We start from the raw sequence: 7,461 nt of genomic DNA, 5'->3' as shown, positions 1-7,461 counted from the left end.
AACTCAACCACCCTCCCACCCGAATCCCCACGCTATGATGCAGGCAAATGTGTACACTTACACATCCACTTGCATGCGCTTACACAGAAGAAACATTTTTCCTTTCTTCCCAGATAAAACTTTTATACTGGCCGTTCTTCTACAAATTGGGGGCGGTCACTGACGTCAAGATGTCCCACTACAAAACTTCTATAAGTGGAATTCTCCTCCTGTCATTGTCCGAATTCTACAGCTCACTGTCGCCTTCCTGTGCGTACCAATCTTTGCCTGTGTGGCTACATCTCTGGCTTTAGAATATAATTATGGAGGTTTGGGATACATGGGCGGTGGCTATGGAGGCAGGTACATGGGTGGTTATGGAGGATACATGGGTGGATATGGTTATGGTCCTCAAGCTGCAAGTGGTTTCATGATGGCAATGTGTGTTTTAACATATGTAGCAGTGCTGGGGTTCTTTATAGCAAGTGTATCTAAGGCTAGTGGATCTCATTCATGTGAGTTTAGTGTAAAACTATCTTCCGATGGTCGAAATACCAATGCTGGAATCCCGACCGCCGCAATGCTGGAACTTTGTCCCTCTATGGGTGTCCACGAGACCCATAGAGGAAGAATATAATAGTGTGCCAAGCGTAGCTAGACGCCGGGCCCGCTGCGTGGCGAGCGCAGCAAGCCCACAAGGGAGGGGCGACACACGACCCCCCTTGTCGGCATTGCGGCAGTCGCGATTCCGGCGGCGGTATTTCGACCGTCGGGATTCCGACCACCGGGATTCCAACCACCGGGATTTCATACTGATCCCTGTAAAACAACCTCATTGTTAGTTAAGGACTGCAGTAGATGTTAGTTTTTAATGGTTGATGAATGGTTTATTGGATTAAGGTAATTGTACATGGTGCTGGATTAAGCCTTCGGAGGGCCCGGGGCACTTTATGGGAGAATATGACACTGTCAAAACATAGCGTAAAGGCAGTATAAACTTGGTCAATGGGTAACTGCATTGGGGTTATTGATATACATATACATACCACAAGAAAAGCCTGTGTTTTTCCCTCTGTACCATACTCTGTAGGACTGTAGGAGACCTCACAGGCACAGTGCTGCCTCTGATTAAAAACCCTCCCATGATAAGGCTGCTGCTGCTGTCCTCCATGGGCCTAAGAAGCATAAAATGAGCTCCTCCACTCAGCACAAACCTCTCAGCCTCTGCCCTCTTGTGAAAAAAAAATGTTTTAATATACATGCCAACCACAGGGGGCCCCTAGCTAGAGGGGGGCCTAGGGGTACGGACCCCCCCCCCCCCTTAGTCCGGCCCTGATTGTACATGTGAGGCTTGCGGTGCTTCATATTGTCCTTAAATGCAGAAATAAATGCACCTTGTAATGCAATAAACAAAGAGGGGATGTATTATAGAGACACATGCCATGCCATTGCAATGCTTGGTTTTGCCTCTCATTAGCTGGAGTGTGGGAGTAAATCCCCTAAGGCAATCTCCTAGAGAGCACAAAGCGCCTAGTGTTGAAGCATTGAGCATGTGTGAGTACCAGGAGTGGATTGGCCATAGATCCTACTGGGAAGATTCCTGGTAAGCCAACACACTTGTGAGGCCACCTGTCAGCCAGTGACTTTTTTTCTAAGGATGTGACCCTGCCCAGAGTTGTGTCCCCCTCCTGTCTCCCACACAAACAACCATAGCATTACACAGAACAGAGAACCTGACACTGCAAATACTCATCTAAGACAGGTGCCCGTCTATATCCATTGTGGCATCTGTTAAAGGGGGGGGTGTTACAATTTCTGGAGTGTTCTTTACTTCTCTGACCAATATGTGATTATGGGGCAGATGTATTAAGCCTTAACAAGAGATAAATGCAAGGGTGATAACGAGAGATAAACGTCCAGCCAATCACCTGCTAACTGCCATGTTACAGGCTGTGTTTGAAAAAAGTCAGTATGGAGCTGATTGGCTGGACGTTTATCTCTCCTTATCGCATTTATCTCTTGTTAAGGCTTAATACATCTGCCCCTATATGTGTTATATTTGGGGGATTATGGTAATGATTGTTTTGTCTGCTTGATGGAAGTTTTGGGGCCTGTGCCCAGTGAAGGAAGGTGGGGTATTATCTGAAATGTGGTGATTTGAGGTTTTCACAGCAGCCTAAAGGTCTGGGGCCACTATATTGCCAACAGCTTCCACCAGGTGCAGTAATGTATTATTCCCGCCTATTTTGTTGGCCCTGCCTACATTTGTTTTGGTGCCAACCATGTGAGGCCTCATCTATACATTTTTCTGGGCTATTTTCAGTTCCCTATCCACCCCTGATGAGAATTCACTATTATTGCATTTGCAAGATCTCCCATGCAGTCCATAGCCCAGCAGCCAAAGGAGCCACTACACTGACCATTTACACATTGGGTGGAACATCGACTTGCTAACTGATATGATGGGGGAGCATAGCACCCCTTTTCATTTATCACATGTCTCCGTTATACATTGGATGTGTGCTTTGTTACATCAGCAAAATGTCCTTTTCACAACCAATTGGTCAATGGGAATGTATTTTTATTTTTAGGTACAAGGTTCTTCTATATGTGGGGTTTTATACCATACATTAAATTAGAGTATTGTTTCTACTGTTTACCATGTGTGCCTCTGTTCCATACCGTCTAATCCCTTCTCATCTTTGCCCTCTTTTTATCATATCTGCTTCTGTCATTTTTACGACACAGTATGTGCTTTTGTCCCTTCCCAATATGTATATCTGCCCCTTTATGCCCATTTTTCCTTGGTTAGTGTCTGCTGTTCAGAAGCGGTGTGGACGAACAGAGGCATAACTGTATTCAACAGCACATAATGGAACCGGAGGATGGCAGGTAAGCACAATTTTCCAACTGCCTTTTTCTTACTGCTGGTTATAACAGTTCTAATACTGGTGGGAAAGCTGGGGCTACACATAGCGGGCAAGCAGTTCCCATTGAGTGGGACCCGCTTGGCCCCAAGGAGGATGTGTGGGGCAACACACAGTGTTCTGGCTGAATCCTGCAGAACAGGATCCAGCAACTGCCATCCAGATTTCTTGCATTACACAGTACGGATACAGTAAAAGAGAAAGTAGGACACCAAGTGTCCTATGAAGGCGCCTCGGGAGGAGTGGGATTGCTGAGCTGCAGTTAAGTAATGAGGGGTGTCAAACCCAAAAATGTGAACCTAAAAAAGAAAAGTGTAACTGCGCTACATCTAAATACATGCAATCATGATCACCTTTAAAAAGCTCTTAAGTGAAACGCGTTGGTGACTTTCTGTTTGGACACCCACCACTTGGATTACAATAGTTACACGGATTGCCACAACTGGACCAGCCTTCCTCCCCCACCACAGCCTGTTTTGCATCAGGATTCAATCGGCCAGCCACACTAAAACGGGACTCTCCATCAGACATCCCTATGGCCAGAGAGCGCAGTCTCTCTTCAACATAATAGAAATACACAAATTATTGAGAGCGCATAAGAACCAGTAAAAAATTAAACATTTATTAAAAACAACAGTATTAGACACTTAAAATGGTAGATACGGTAATTAGGCAACACTGTTGTTTTTAATAAATGTTTAATTTTTTACTGGTTCTTATGCACTCTCAATAATTTGTGTATTTCTATTCTATTAACCTTTGCTGGGAGCTGCATACCAGTTGCTACCTTATCCTACAAGTATTTATTCAGAGCAATTAATTAGATTTTTAGTCTGCGCCTTATTATTGTTTGTATAGTTCTCTTCAACATAATCCATCAATTGGCTTTTTACATTTGGGAACAAAAAGGAAGGTAGTCTAGGAACGGACATTGGCATACATTCCATCTGGACATTGGGGTGACTTTATCCATAATATACATTTGGTACCACTGATTTTTATCCCTAAATTTCTTTATTATGTTTTAATAAATTTGATTGATTTTGAGACACCTGTTGCATATATTTAGATGTAGCGCAGTTACACTTTTCTTTTTTAGATTACACAGTATGGCACAGCCGCACTTCCATAAATCCATCCATTGTAACATCTGGTCCTACTGAAGAATGCTATGGTAGGGCCTGGCAACTGCGGCAACACCACTAATGTGTGGGTGGGCCACATAGGAGACTGCAGACGCGCTGTGCTGCTTTGTGTGGCCCCAGCCTAAGAATGCTTTTACTTTGGGAAGCCTATTTACCAGGTATCATGGCCGTACAGTACCACCCAGTTCCTGAGCATTACTTTTTTAAACTTGCTTTAGGGGAGAGAGGTGTCAGATGAGCCAAGTTTTAGCTATGCTGTCCTCTATGCAAAAACAAGTGAAGTAAAATGCTTACATCAACTTTTGTTTTTGGATGTATCCTGTCCAGTAGTTGAAGTGGGAATTTAGAAGTTGGGGTATGGAAAATTTGACAGAATGGATGGGGGTTTCAGGTGCACCTAGAACTCTAGAAGCTTTAGAAATGGTAAAATATTTTACATACTTTAACACTTTTTACAGAAAAAATAATAATATATATAAAGTTATGCAACCTGTGTTCCCTACCTCCCCTGTGTCCATCCATCTCTTCTTCATATCTGTCCTATTTCCCCTTTACTTAATGTCTCTCACATCACCCCTGCTACTCTTACTTCCTCTTTCCCTTAGTTACCCCCTGCACCTCTCCTAGCCTCTATTCCTCTTTAACACTGCACATTTTACTCCCTCCTCCCATACTCTCTTCTTTGAGCACCCTCTCTTACCATCTCTCACCACTGTACCTCTAACTCCCTCCTTATAGTGTCCCTGCACCTCTCCTTCCATCTCTCACCCATGTACCTCTCACTCCCTCCTTTTAGTGTCCCTACACTCTACTTCTATCTCTCGACCATACACCCATGCACCTTTCACCCCTGCACGACACTCCCAAAGGGAAGTAGCTCCCAGATGAGACATCTGCCACTGGGTTCCAAGCCCTGAAGGGGCACCTACATGTACAGCAGTACCTGTGTGGTTTACAGCAGGATCCAAGTGTGACAGCTGCTCTTCAAATAGAGCTCTGCGGTGCACCCACTGCTCCTACTGCATAGCTATTCCGATCTGTTTCAGGAGCCCCACTAACACCTGGAATAAGGGGACAAGGTGACTTCTGCTGGTACTACTCACCCTCCTTTTGAAATCCTGCATTTACCCCTGGATACCACAAAAGTGAGGCACCAGGGACCATTTCTTAAAGTATATTTGTGGCATATCCTTAGAAAATACTTGAAAATTACCTTCAAATATTAAGTATCCTAAAAATGTAGTACAGAGTAGCCTCAGCCCCCAATAGGTTTCTGTGAGTCTGCTGTGCTGCCAGATTTATCACATTTTGCATTCTGGAGTTTAGCACGTCTTCTTCAGATGGTTAGATGGGGCTAATTAAGAATGGATCTCTCCACCCAGAAAGAAATAGTAAACTCTTTGCGAATGAATTGATAAGAATTGCGAATGGATTGATAATCTATACATTTTTGCACATATTTGCTTTTTTTTGCGAACCATTGAAGGGATTATACCAGTGGTAGCCAACCCTAGCCCTCGAGAGCTACCAACAGTTCACATTTTCCAGACAACCTAGCTGCTGCACAGCTGCACTCATTAATCACTGACACATTTTAAGAGATACACAGATGGAGCTAATGAGCTCACTTGTGATTCTGTGAGGAGACCTGCAAACATGCACTGTTGGTAGCTCTCGTTGGCTACCCCAGGATTATACTGTCTATGCAACTGTTAGTAGGTCTGAGGCTTCCACTAATCTGCGGCTAAGTCAGGGTGGAAGTGGTCATTCCTGACATCACAAACCCTCCTTTAAATATGTCTGGGCATGTTTCCACCCCTAAAGACCGGTCAAACTGTCAGTCAAACTGCGAGGGGACTACAATTATGATCCATACACATTTTCTGTAGTTAATAACCCATGTGCAAGCATGATTCGATAGGTATTTATCTGCAGATAATCGCTACATTTGCAAATTGTCTATTTAGTGATCCATGCTGAATTAGCCCTACAGTATATTAGCTCATGGACTACCTGCAACATTATCAGTGAGATGGTTCCAAACACTCGGTTTGAGCATGTGCCAATGGATGATGGTGCTATAGCAACACCGAAAGTACAAAGCAGGAAGTAATCATAAAGCAATCACATTACTTACTTATTTTAGAACTGGCTTCTATCATAAATTGGATGAATAAAGATTTGACATGGCTGTGAATTGCAGTAACATGGACTTGTCATGGCAGAATGCAAATGATAATAAATATACTCTATAATGATGGAAGTGGTGGTGGTGGTGGTGGTGAGGATGGACTAAAAGTGAGCAGAAGACCATTTCGGTAGTCATTTGCTAATATGTATATAGAAGAATGCTTTAAATAACTCAAAACATTGTTTAAAAAAAAAAAACATATTGTCAAAGTGAGACGCACATCTATCTTGCAGTGAGTTACCGCAGTGTGTTCAATAGAAACATGGCCGGACTTGCCATTTGGCACTTTTGGCATCCAAAGAAACCCTGGGAGTACCCCTGTGAATGCAGACATGCCCGTGCCTGCTCCGCGCGGGCAGCTGATGTCACAAGATGTCAGTACCCGCCCCCATTTCATCCATCACTGTGCAAGATAAAAGTAAGTCCAAGCTTACTTTTATCTGCAAATGGAGAAAAAATTATTCCATGGTGAGCGACCATCAAATTATTTTTCCTCTGTGTGGCCGCATGCGAGCGGATGTGTAAGCACACACATACTAGCACACTATCGCATAGTGTCACGGGGATTCAGTTGCTGCTGGGGCATGCATTTGGTGGGCTGGCATTTACCCGCTTGCTAGGCAGTAAATAGATGCATCCTAGTGAGCCAATGTCATTGAACTTCCTGTTTTAAATGCAAATAACACCCCTTTTACACGGCACCTCAAACCCGGTTATTGGCCGGTTGTTGCCAGATCGACCTGGGTTGAGGTGCGGTGTGAAAGCACCCAACCTTATATCCAGGGTTGACCAGTCTGGCAATTCGACCCTTAATATAAGAACCTGAGACAGTGAAGAGGGAGGTGCTAATTTGTGGCCAGAACACAACTTCCCTTATTCTGATTGTAACTAAGATGGATGGTAAAGTGCGGTTTAGACACTAGGAGGTTAGTTAGGCTGCGGAGCAGGTGGAGGGTAAGGGGCCCCTTACACTTGTGAGATTTTGTCAGATTTGACCCAATTCAGATGGATTGGGCCAATTTATATGACAAAATCTGATGTGTCTGTCTGACAAAATCTTATGTGCCTGATGTGTAGGACCCAATGCACAATCCCGTGCCATTGAGTATAACCAAGCGATTGCAAGAGATTGATCCTCCTGCACATAGGATAAATCTCGAGTCAATCAGTACAATAAGATGGACAAGTGTAAGGAGGCCTTAAGTCTGTGGGTAGTAAG

The sequence above is a fragment of the Crinia signifera genome, chromosome 1 (assembly GCF_055691185.1).
Source record: "Crinia signifera chromosome 1, ASM5569118v1, whole genome shotgun sequence".
Taxonomy (NCBI): domain Eukaryota; kingdom Metazoa; phylum Chordata; class Amphibia; order Anura; family Myobatrachidae; genus Crinia; species Crinia signifera.
This window is presented reverse-complemented; position numbering follows the sequence as displayed.